The 13,128-nt window shown below is 40.1% G+C and overlaps 1 long non-coding RNA gene across 1 annotated transcript; it reads right to left on the minus strand.

Annotated features, from left to right (window-relative positions):
* Positions 1–292: 292 nt before the first annotated feature.
* Positions 293–8,417, minus strand: LOC140629785 (uncharacterized). Its single transcript, XR_012027612.1, has 2 exons — positions 1,792–8,417; positions 293–686 (listed from the first exon to the last, which is right to left on the minus strand). It is a non-coding gene; the product is annotated as an uncharacterized lncRNA (long non-coding RNA).
* Positions 8,418–13,128: the final 4,711 nt, after the last annotated feature.

Raw genomic sequence — 13,128 nt, forward strand, 5'->3', positions numbered from 1 at the left:
CAGTGTTATGATGGCCAAAGAGATCAGAGTTTGCGAACGTTTTGTAATAGTTAAAACCCTATTACTGGTCCAAAGGCTAGAAGGCACGTCTCACTTGCTCTGACTACTACCTTTTAAAAATGGAGATTGGTGGAGGAAGAGTTTATACCAACGTGAGGAAATTGCTCAATATTATAAACTGAGTATGTTCAAGATGAATATGTGGTGTGCTCATTATACACATATACAGAAATATGAAATGGAAAAGCACAAAATGAAAACAATGATAAGTGGCTTTAAGTAAGAGCACACCTTTTTTTTTTTTAATGAGTAAGTGAGTTTTTATTTTGAGAAAAAAAGAACTTCAAAAATACAGAAGGAATAAATGATAGCTGGCGATCTTCTCTAGAGGTGGACACGGTGAGAAAGGGAACCGGCATTCTCTTTGCATCTCCACGTAAGAAGGAGGCAGGAAGAGCTGCCAAGGGGAAGAGAATCTTCCATAGCAAGAATTTCTTTCTCACTGAATCACACTCAGGTTGTAACAGCGTCCAAGTCACCTTTGGCCAGATTGCAAATGGGGAGGAGGAGTCTCATGAGCGGTGGGATCCAGTTGGCTACCTGGGCACCTAGGACCTGTCATAATCTGGATGGGACTTCTGTTCTCAACTCCAACACAGCTTCATGCATAATCCAATCAGAAAATTCTAGAGAGTCAAACAAGTGAATCTAAACACCGTATAATAAAATCTTCAGCTTTTTTGTTCACATAAAGGAAATCAGGAACAGTTAATTCAGGACAAGAATTTTATTTTGGACAAAGCGACCAAACCATATTTCCCTCTAATGAAGTTGATTCATTGAAACAGACATTCACTGAGCCCCAATGTGGCCACATAATCTTCAAAACAATGCTCTGAGGTCGGGGCTCGTTTCTTCATATCCTGGCAAAAAGTACAGTTACACTTTGGAAGGATCATCAACTTGCCAAGAGTCACCGAAAATGGGAAGATCTGAGTTTCACCCAAGACATGTATCTGGCAAGTGGCAGGGTGGGCAGTTGAACCCGGGCCTGCCTGCCTCCCAAGCCTTCAGCTGCTGCGAGCCGTGACTGGGCAGGGCTCTGGGCAGCCTGTGTCCCCGGGACACCGGCGTGAATCTCAAGCCCATCTGTGAGCTGCCTCGCTGAGCACCCACCTTCTCAAGGACATAATCCCCCAGGGAAGTCTGTTCCCAGCCATGCGTGCGACTCTGATTCCCTGGCAGTTTTCGTAGCCAGCCTTCCATCTGCTCAAAACTATTGCCCTGTCCTGGAAAGTCATTCTACTCAGCTTTCTGGGTTCTAGTCCTCCGCTCATTCTAGAGGAGTTAAAGTATCACTTCTTCAACATTCATGCGGCAAATGTCTATTCAGCAATTACGATATGCTGGGTAGACTCTAGAGCCCAAGACTGAACGAGCCTGGGATAGATGCACTTGGAGGCAGATCAGACTCTCACCAGTCCACTGAGTGGTTATTTTTTTGATTTTGATTTTTTTCTTTTACTAGGACTCCGTTTCTCCATCAGGAAAATAGGGGTGGTTGGACCAGATGAATTCTAAGCTCCTTTCTGGCACCAATGAGCCAGACTTCAGTTAAAAGTTATATCCTGAAGCTAAAACTATATTTTATAGTTTGCTCAGAAAGACCCCCTTCCCCTGCAAAGAACTCTTCAGAAGAGGTTCAGATTAGATCTGAACCCCTTTTCCTGTCCCCCTCACCCCGTACCTCTCCCAACCCCGAGAATTTTGACAAAGGCCATGCAAACTTACAGCTTTCAACTTTTTCTGAGATTTCGGCTTTTTCTTCTAAGGTGGGCAGACATCTGTTTTCAGAGTAGTTCAGGATTCATAACCATATATTAAACAATTGCTCTTCTCTTAAACAACTCTGAAAACCTTAGGGGAAACACATGTTATGTTTCCACAGTATTCCCTTATTATTAAGCAATCAATGCTGAGCGTGTAACTTTTCATTAACATCAGCTCTCTCCCTAAAATCACCGTGTCATCTCATTGGGGTAAACCCAAAGCAGACCAGTAAAATGTGGTTTAAAAACAAATACGCCCACTTGCAGTTCATTAACTTAATTTTAGCACAATTTATAAAATTGTGATTTTTAAGTCCTTTGCAGTCTTCCCTTATTAGAATGAATGTGTCTTTTACTAGCTTTACTTTTTAACAGATGCTAACTTGCACGATACAGGCTACTATAAAATGTACCTGCATTGGAGAAATGTCCATCTATCAATGTAGACTCTCGTAAAGAATTGGAGGCGTTAGATGAATTGTTTCCATTAAGCTGAAAATACTCCTTCGGGTGTGAGCTTCTAATTCATGAGTTGCTGTAAACTGATTCAAATAATAAGGAGGCTTTTTTTTTTTTCTTTTTCTTCTTGGCCTGATAATAATCTGGTGGAGAACATGCTGAATCCCTAAAGAAGATATCATCTAATGATTTCTACAATTGTCCTGAAGTCCAAACAAAGCTGTTGTATTAAACTGTGGTTTTGTAAGCTATCATTTTTGTCCAGCTATTTTTTTTCCCCTATTTTACAAAGAGAGTGTGATATTTGACTGACATCTCGGTAGATGGATGGTAATCAGAACTGTGGTCCGTGGAGAAATTAAGAGAGGAACCAAGTGCTGATAAAAACTGAAATCAGAAGAAAAATGCCGAGGTATTTAAAGTTTCTACATTTCTCTGTTTTGGAAAAGCACCAAGCAGTACACAACAAATGAGACGGGAGCCTGATGGAAAACTGTTTATCACCAGAGCAGACAATAGACACTGATAACTCTTTTCTTCATGATAATGTTCCCGGGATGCTGTCTCGGGTTAATTTAGGTTAATCACACCACCAAACACAAGGTAACCTCACGGAGAACAGCAACAGTCTTGGAGTCTCCTGAAATATTGTAATTCTAGAAGGGAAAGCCGCACCCCTACAACTCCTAAACGAGTCTAGGTCACCTTGCCTGGAAATAAGATGCCCATCTGCCACCTTCACTTTGCTACAACCATCCAATTAAATCTACTATGAATGTGTTTAATGAGTGTGTAATACATGCCAGGGACGGTGCTGGTCACTGGGACTGAAGGTCACGTATTGACGTTGAGGCGCACCTCTAAGCACCCACTGCATGCAGCGTATGGACCTCGCCTGTCCCCAGGAAGCTAATGAGAGCAGTGCACGTGATGGGGGTGACAGCAGAGGGCTGAGCAAAGGAACCCGGGCAAGATCCTCAAACACCACTCCTCTTCCCCTTTATCAGTGGCCTTGTCAGCTAAATCGTCAAAAGAGGAAGTGGAGGACTTGCCTTCCTCGAAGCATTTCTGGCTATGTCTAAACTCTTTTGTGGTCCAGGCTACAATCCTGAGACATAACGGCAGCTGGTTATTGAAAAATGCAAATGAGTCACATGTTCAGGATTAAAATGCAACATTCTCTTCTGAGTCAGCAAAAAGTTGGAAATACACACATTTAAAATGTCTTTTTTATTACAATAGTAAAATATACTCATTGAAAAAAATTCAGACAATGTAGAAGTAAATAAAGGTTAAGTAAAAATATCCCCTTTCCCAAGCCCCCATGCTTAAACTTCTTTCAATATTTAAGGTCTATGCTCCTAGACTTTTGCTATGTCTATCAAAACTTGTATCTGTTGAGTTTGAAATGCTTAGAAGTCATGCAACTGTATGTATTTCAAGTTAAGTAGAGCAAATGAGTATTTCCTAAGCATTATACGTGTGCAGACCTCTCAGTGTTCTCCATTTGTAACTCCATATCTGTCACATATCACAGGACTTGGCACACTTTTGTAAATAAAGTTTTATTGAAACACAGCCGCATCCATCTGTTTACATGACAGGGACATGCTTCTTCTACTGGCAGTAGACTATGTTTCTCAGCTTCTTTTGGATGTGGTCTATGCTGCCTTTTGTGCCACCATAGTAGAATTGCAATACATACAGCATGGCCTTCAAAGCCTAAAAGATTTACATTCTAGTCTTTTCTAGAAAAAGTTTGCTGGTCCCTGAGATGGTGGATAACTTTTTGTGGAAGAAAAGGACCAGGTGGATATAAAGCAAGCTGTTAATGCACATCAAATAATGACAGGCTCTAATTCTTTTTTTCTTTATCCATTACCATATTTTCTAAACTTTCAATAATAATGCACATATTACATTTGTGGCTTAATTACATATGCAATTTAAAGGGAACTCTATATGAACATGAACCAAACTGATGAACTATTACCCAGTAACCTCCCACAAATTAAGACAATTTATAACTGGAATTTCCACTGTTTGCATGCAAACACAATGCTCTAAAAGGGATTTCTTTTTTTAAAAAAAGAATCTGCAGACACTTTATAAAATGACATTTCTCCAATAATATTTACTGTCTTCTTTTCTAAGAACATATGTTTTTGTTGTTGTTGTTTGTTTTTTGAGAATTGAGAATTGAGAATTGCGACAGACACTGCTAGCTGATGGTTGTGTCTGCTTCTGCTACCTGGCCAGCTAGACTACATTTCTCAACTTCCTTTCAATAACCATCCAAAGGGTCGAAGAATTCCACTCTAGACTTTTCCCCATAAAACCTTTTTCTGGCAGGGCCCCTCCGGGTGGCTGACATGAAGATAACCTTTTGGTATACTTGGAAATGACATAACAAAGACAACAGAGCCACAAGGTAGAAAGAACCCGGGTCTCCTGATCAACACTTGGAGGACAGTCACCCAGGAGAGGTCCCTGTTATGTGAGCAAGCAATACATTTTGCAACAGGCCTTTGAGATGTGGGGGTGTATCTGTTACTCTTCCTAATGAGAGTTCGCTGAATTTATGAAGCTAGCTGTTGACAGATGGCTTTCGGATGGAAGAACTATACAGAAATCCCTTCTCTAGATAATGTCATTCAATAGCCTCCCCTTAAAAATCAAAGTGCTAGAGACCCCCTGTCAGGCCTCTTTCCGACTGGTACTCAATCACAGTGAGTAAGCAGTAACTACAACTCCTACCCAAGCCTTTGTCTGCCTCCATTCTGAGTTCTTTCCTCCAGCAGTAATTGTGCCCTTAGGGACCACCTCAATCTCTCTCCTGCCAGCATCACATTCACCCTGTTTCCTGGTCAAGCCTTTTCCTCTCTGCCACATGGTATTGGGTTCCATGTAACCTAAGATGGCATCCGGTAACAATTTTTAAATTTATCAACCAGGATACTTTCTCACCTACTGACTCCTATGTGTCTTGATAGAAGATAAAGAACCATTCGGCCATCAGCAAGGAAGCAATGTAGATAAATTCCATGCCATTTATAATTCATTCCTCCTTCATTAAGTATTCATACACTACTTATTGGCACATCACCTAAGCATTCTATGTAATAGAAAACAGAATAGCTAGAAAAGAAACTGGGAGAGGCTAGTTTATAAGGAGATGAGGAGAGAGGAATAACTGATTTGCTGTATCCCTTACCCCAACCCTTTTGCAGGAAGGATCTGTGGATGGGTCACTTGCAAGTGAATTAGGTAGCTCTCCTGAGGGTGAGTTGAACAGCACCAATGGGAAGATCAGTGCTCTTCTCATTCATTATTGCAACCCATATTTTTTGAAGACCTGCTTTGGCAGTCCCTGAGAATAAAACAGAATTCTTTTCTTAAAGGCTAGACTTCTTAAGGAAATATATACATGGACTGAACACAATGAATCTACCCTGGAAGGGTTATATAGCTAGCTTCCTGTGGAAGGTTAATTTCTTTGATTGCCATCAATAGTAGCAATCACAATGTTAAGTCATAATAATTTATCATAATTAGGATAGCCAAAATGTATTGAGACTGTACAACATGTCAACTCCTAGACCGAGAAAAAGTGTTGTATGAATTGCCTCATTTAATTTTCAGAACGCTGAGATTTCCATTATGTGTGCCCATTTTACTGATGAAAACATTGAGGTTCTGAGGGATTATATAATTGTAGAAGGCAAGTCAGTAAGTCCAGGGGGAGGCTCATGTCATCTAGAGCCCATGACTGTGAGCCCTCAGTGCTGTTTTTCCCTGAGACAGGATGGTATCCCAACAGAGAAGATGCAGAGACAGTGGGACCTCAAAAGAAAGAACGATCAGGCAGGAGGTTCCTGTAGAGTCAGAGGAAGGATGTAGTAAAAAAGGCCACCAGACATTGAAAATTGGCTGTGCCCACTTCATGGCTTAGTCAATATTGGCCTTGATTACTTGTCACAAATGGCACCCCAAACTAACCCAATCTGGTAGCCTATAGAACAATTGATGTTAGAGGAGGTGAAGGAAGAACCTCCAGTGTATTCATTAAGTTTCAGTAACATCAAAGATTTATTCCTTCATACTTACAATTATTCAGCACCTCTCTCCTAATGGAAAATATTCTCGAACTTAAAAATCTTTCAGAAATGACCAGAACTCTACACACTTCTTTCAAGCATTTACTTCTCCATGAGTTCTCCATTCTCCTTGAGTTTGGTCAATTCCAACATGGCAGGCCTTCTTCAGATTGATCCCATCTATGAAAAACAGCTCTGGAAAAAATGCTTCCATTCTTCCGTCATAGCAGAATTTCCACTATTCTTCATAGTGTCTGTTATGTGCCTACTAGTGTCTTCTCGTGTCTACTACCCTCTTAAAAGCCAAGTCTCCAACATTTCTTTAATGATCAGAGCAGTCAGAGGTACCTTCAAAGGTGGAACCATGGTGTGCCCTGAGCTAATTTCAGAACAAAGGCTACTACCACACATTAAGGGCTCAAGGGAGCTTCTCCCTGGGGTTAAAAAAAAAAAATGGCTCTTAATTTAAAAACTACGCTCTTTGCTTAATTATGTGCTGTGAACTATTAACGCGGTATAGATGGAAAATGAACTAAAAAATGGCCCCTGCCCAGAGGGAGTGCCAAACCCAGTAGACCAGTAGACACACATAGTGACTTTTACATTGTATTAGATTTGGGGATTGAGAAAAGCACAAATGGAAAGGATGAGATATCTCTGACTTCTCCTGTACAACCTGACATATCTCAAGAAGATATCTTCCAAATTTACCAGAAACACCTTTTTTAAAAATCTTAATGAGGTTATTTTATTCCCACCTACCACAAATAAGACGCATGTGATAGGTTTACATTTAAAAATGAATTCAAATCAAATAGGTAAATGTGGCTCCTGTTAGCCATGTAAGTATCTTATGTTTAGCAGTAGAAATAAATTAATATGGGCATTCCTTAGGCAAAGGAGCCAATTCTACAGGGAAAACAGGGAGTTAAATTCTCCCCATGTTGCAATCATCTGCAGTTTGCATACCTATCATCCCTACATGGCACACAGCTGTGTCCACACCACATAAAGATGTGTGCTAACATATAGCCTGGAAATCGTCCTGTGTGAAGACTCACCATAGGATTTATGGAGAACGATCTAATTATTCAACTCAGTTCCATTCACTACCATTATGGCCCCTATTTAAAGCCTCTATGGAAAAGGCCATTTATCTCCAAGGACAAATTGTCAGAGCAGTGTTTTATTGATAGAAATACACCCATTCTGTTTTGACAGCAACCCAGCAAGAGGTAAACATGTCTCCTTCTCAACAGGTCCAAGGAATTAGGGCCTGAGGGGTTTATACATTCCAGAAGAATCCCTTTACATTCAAGAAATGCTTACTGGAGGACCCCATTGGATTGATGAATAAACACTGATGATTCCAGAACTCTCAATTTTAAACTGTGCTCAGGGCTTGGGAGTAGGTGATTGGTTACCAAGTCAAATCAACTAGAGAAAGCTGTTCTTCACAAACTTCAGCTAAGTAACAGATGACAGAAGTCCCCTCTGCTGAGCAAGGACCTTCTGCAACATGAGCTTAGAATATGCCTACCCGTTCTTCACACCCTGGCAGCCAGCATCCAGAAACAGCTCTTCACAAGGAAATAACTCAGGCTCTACCTCTCAGTGAGATGGCCTATTCCTGGAGCCTCCTCTTCTTTCTGGGACATTTGCTAAAAATTAAGCTTTGAATATAGAATGATTGTATTTATATGCAAATGAATGTTGGCCCTTTGCAGCACAGAAGAATAAATATATTTTGTTTATTTCTTCCTACAAAGCCTTTATATATCTATATATTTATATAGATATATAAATATCTCCATATGTGCGCGTGCGCGTGCACACACACACACACACACACACACACACATTTGTCTAGGTGATTCTTCTATATGGGCTTATAAGAAATTTGGGTGAGGGCGCCTGGGTGGCTCAGTGGTTGAGCAGTTGCTTTTGGCTCAGGGCATAATCCCGGGGTCCTGGGTTTGAGTCCCACATCAGGCTCCCTGCATGGAGCCTGCTTCCCCCTCTGCCTGTGTCTCTGCCTCTCTCTGTGTGTCTCTAATGAATAAATAAATAAAAATTTTTTAAAAAGAAATTTGGGTGAAATGTAACCTTGAAAGGATTTAACTGAGACATAAATATGGTGGACACTGCTGTTGGAAAGAAAACCTGCTTAGAACCACAAGTAAACTTTGCTGATTAGGATGAGGTTGAAAGGGGCCATTCTGTGCGAAAGAAGTTGTCTCCCTGAATCAATTCCCAAATTAGCTCTGTGGAAATCTTCTGTGCAACAGGTGTCACCTGCGGTTTGCACCCTGGTTTCACACGATTCCCTCCCAGCTTCTTGGACCATATAAAGGACAGCACCCAAAAGCCAGGCTCCTCCTCAGAAATGAGAAGCACTTGGATTTTTTTAAGTACGATGCCATTCGGACAATGATACTACATGGAATGAAACGACTAATAATAATACTAAAAATGTCAAGTGCAATACTAAAACATGTCAGTATTTTTTCATTCAACCATGTCAGCAGCAAATCCAATCTGAAATATGCTGACAATAGGGAAGCTATGAAAACCAATATACTTGATGAGCCAGCCGTCCAATAAATTATATATGTGTATGTATACATTTGTATGTACAGCTCCCAGAAGTAGGAGACATGGACAATGGGACTTCAGGATGGCACGACACATTACAGAATCTGTTAGTTTGTGCTCGACATTCTGTCCTCCTCAAATGAGGATTAAGCTTAATATGTAGTGACGGGACAGGCACCCCAGAGTGATCAAGGCACCCCAAGGAGGTCACGGTATCTTTCATCAGGGCCTGAAATGCCACGGCAACTGGAAATCAGGACGAGCGTGATCCACAGCTACCTCCCACTGAACCGACGGTGGCTCCGGCCTACCATCGAAGCCGTGTTATTTCATTATCCTGGAATGTTTACTGCAATACATTTCCAAGTTTTAAAGAAACCCACCGTTATTCTTATTTTTCCTCTGCTCATTAGAGAAAAGTTTTTAAAATATGGATGATCAAAAAGAAGAAACTAAAAATCACCCATGATCCCATCATCCCGAGCCGATCATAGGGATTTCGGTGTATACGACTTGGTGTGTGTAAGTGTCTTTAGCATGTGACTAAATGGCAGAGGGAAAAAGCTCATGGTTCACATCTCAGTTCTTTCCCTGAACCCTCTCGATTAGCTTAAGATAGACAGATCAGGGAACCTAAGTCCTGAGAATGCATGGGTTTGTCTGGACGCCTGTGTTCCAGTGAGTTCTGTTGCTCTGTGTTACCAATAGAAGCCTGCTTTGCCAATGACAGGAACCACTTTTTCCTCAGAGGTACACAAGTGAGCTTCTTTATTTCATGAGGGGGCATATTTTTTTATATGTTTTAGCTTATTTGGCAACATAGGAAGATACTTACAACTTACAACAAGGTGAGAAACAGCTTACAAGACAGAGATCAGCTTTGAGTTAGCTACATAAGCCAAAGTACCAATCATGCCCTGCTCAAGGTGGTGGAAGAGGTGAGGTTCTACTTTCTTCCCTGTACATTTCTGTGTCTTCCAAAAATTCATCAGGAATTGCATTTGTTATTTCAAAAATAGTGGTATTAATAATAAAAATGAGGCATATTTTTCTTGCTAAGTTATTTGTCATTATGCCATATATATATATATATATATATATATATATTTTTTTTTTTTAAGTGTCTTGGTTAAAAAGGACCATGAAGAATTATGTGTGGCCTTGTGCATTAGCTGAAGGTCAAAGAGAGGTTAGCCTCTCCTTGCTCTGGCATTGTCTTGGGTTAGAGTCATCGAGAAATGTTTCTCCCCGGGGAAGTCTCAATGTCTGGAGATTTTGCGGAGATGCTAAGCACGCTGCAGGAAAATGCAGGAAAAGATGTCTTTTTCTTTCCCCCCCTAACTTAAACATATATGTTGGTTCTTTTTCCTTTCTTAGCTTTATAGGGAAGAAGTGAATTATGGAGCATTTTATTTTTTAAAGATGTATTTATTTATTTATGATAGACAGAGAGAGAGAGAGAGAGAGAGGCAGAGACACAGGAGGAGGGAGAAGCAAGCTCCATGCCGGGAGCCCGACGTGGGACTCGATCCCAGGACTCCAGGATTGGGTTCTGGGCCAAAGGCAGGCGCTAAACCGCTGAGCCACCCAGGGATCCCCTGTGGAGCATTTTAAATAGCAGTTAGCATTTAATGAGCTTTGGACTGAATTCTCTCCATGACTCCATACAGTATTATTCTTCCTTCAAATGTTTAGAATAGGAGACTCAGATCAGTCAATTAGAGGCAAATCTAGGGCTCAAATATAGTTTTGTGTGGTGTAAGGGTGAACCATGATGGAGTACATATATGATTAGACGAAAAAATAATGCAAAATATCCCAATACCATTTTGGCAGATATTTTCCCAATGCTTCCCACCTACTATGTGCCAGGCATTGCTTCACTGGTAGGGCCATGGCAGCAAACAAAACAAGAACAGCACTATTCTTGTGGGGCTTCCATTCCCGGGGAGAGTTTTATCATGGATCCCACACTATTTCTGTGCTGTCTTGTGTTCAATTGTCTAGTCCTGCACCAATGCCATCTTCTTCTCCTATTTAGGCTTCAAACGTATTTTAATCTTGACAAGGAAAAGACACTTCCTGTTATTTTTCATTTCAATAAATCCTTGCGTATTCTCACTCTTTTAAACAATATTGCAAAGCACATCCCCATGCATGTGTCTTGCAGCGCTGGATGGGTTGTATCCTTAAAACCACGGAAGCGTATCTGCTGGGTGAAAGGGTGTGTGCATTGAAAATGTACTTTCTTCTATGTTAGCCTCCAAAAAGGGCTCGTTGTGCTTTTTTGTCCATTTTAACGTGGATTTCTATCTTTTGATGATTGCCTAATAGTAGATCTTTATATATGGCAGATATTAGCACTTAGGTGATCAAGCATAACAAATATTTTTTTAGTCTATCATTAATATTTTAAACTTTGTATGTTTTTGGCAATTGCAAGTTCTACAGTATTTGATGACCGACCTTACCTAGACCTTCACTTTTCCTAGCATTAGGCATTATGCTTACAAAAATCTTCCACCAGGATTTAAAATAGCTCCTGTATTTTTTCCTACAAAAGCTATAGAGAAAACATAGAAAAAAGGACAATTGTCCTAATGTTATACATTAAATAATCTATTTTTTTATTTCCTAATTTGAAGTGCTATCTTCATAATATACTAAACTGTCATACATAATGTGTCCAAAGCCAGAACTCTTCCCTCTGTTATGTTACACTATTTGCCCATTCCTGCAACATTACCATATTCTAGAGAACACATCCTTATTCCAATAGGGAAAGAGTAAGTATTACTGGTCTACTCTATCACTTAGTTTTATTTTTAACTTATTGGCTCTTCTACATACTACTTCTTCCATGTGATCTTTGGATTCAACTTGTCATTAAAACTATCATTTAAGATCTTGCTTGAAATTCCCCTGAATGTACAGTTGGATTTGGCATTGTGTTGATGTCTTTTGAATCTCCCTATCCAGGGCCTGGAAATATTTCACCAAGGCTTATTTTTAAACTTTTAAAACGTGTAATAAGTTTTCTTTTATATTTCTTGTTAACTTTATCCCAAGGGATTTCAAAGTTTTCATTTTTATTGTGAGTGCCCCTCCCTCAACCACATTTTCCATCTTTTTAATTTAGTGCCAATGTTCAGATAACTTCTTTTTAAATACATAAAAACATCTTTTTTCTTCATTTTTTTTCTTCCTTCAGCATTCCAAATTCACCATAATCTGGATCACTTTAGACTCCTTTTACTTAACACACTTAGAACCACACAGTACAAAGTGTATGGAATTTGGTGCCAAAAAATACTGTTTCTAATGTGTATCTGTGAACTTTAAGAACTTCTGGTCCTTTTTTATCAAGTAGACATAATACTAATGAGTTTAGTAGTCCTTATAAAAATTAGAATTGATGAGTGTCTTGTTCATCTATTTTAAATGCCATTAATCCACTCTCAGCGTATAGATAGCTATAGAATATATGTGACAGAGCACTCAGACGATACTTTCTTAGAGGTGGTATATTTAGTTAGAGTAGGTAAGTTGCTATAACAAACATCCCCCAAAATTCAGTGTTTCTTGCTTGCATGATAGTTCAAAGTGGGTGTTTCTGGTCAGCTGTCCCTCTTGGGCAAAACAAGGACCGAAGCTCCTTCTATCTCATGACATCATGCCGATCCAGGTCCTTGGAATCGTGTCACATCAGCCAGCAGATGGGAAAGGTCATGGAGGAATTCATAGGAGGTTCTCATGTGCCACGTCAGAAAGGGTCTTTATCACCTTTTGTTTTTTCCACTAGCCTGAACATGGTCATATGGCACGTTTGACTGCAAAGGATGCTAGGAAATGTAGTCCACTCAGGAGGAAGAGGACTACATAGGATTTGTCTAGTGTATAATGGTCTCTACCATAACTACTATTTGGGGAAAGGAGAGAGAACACTTGTGTCCATGTGATTAGTCTGAAAATAGTCCAGGAACATGAGAGGGTCTCTAAGTAAGCAAGTCCCTTCCTCCTTTGTCCACTGTTCTATCTTCCCTTACCCTTTGGACTGGGTGACCTATGAGTTCTTTTTAGCAAACCCAGCCCTAATATGCTTTTTTTTTTGGGGGGGTAGGTGTTTCCAGCTGTCTAATAAAAGATGC

This window comes from Canis lupus, chromosome 3 (genome assembly GCF_048164855.1).
Source record: "Canis lupus baileyi chromosome 3, mCanLup2.hap1, whole genome shotgun sequence".
NCBI lineage: Eukaryota > Metazoa > Chordata > Mammalia > Carnivora > Canidae > Canis > Canis lupus.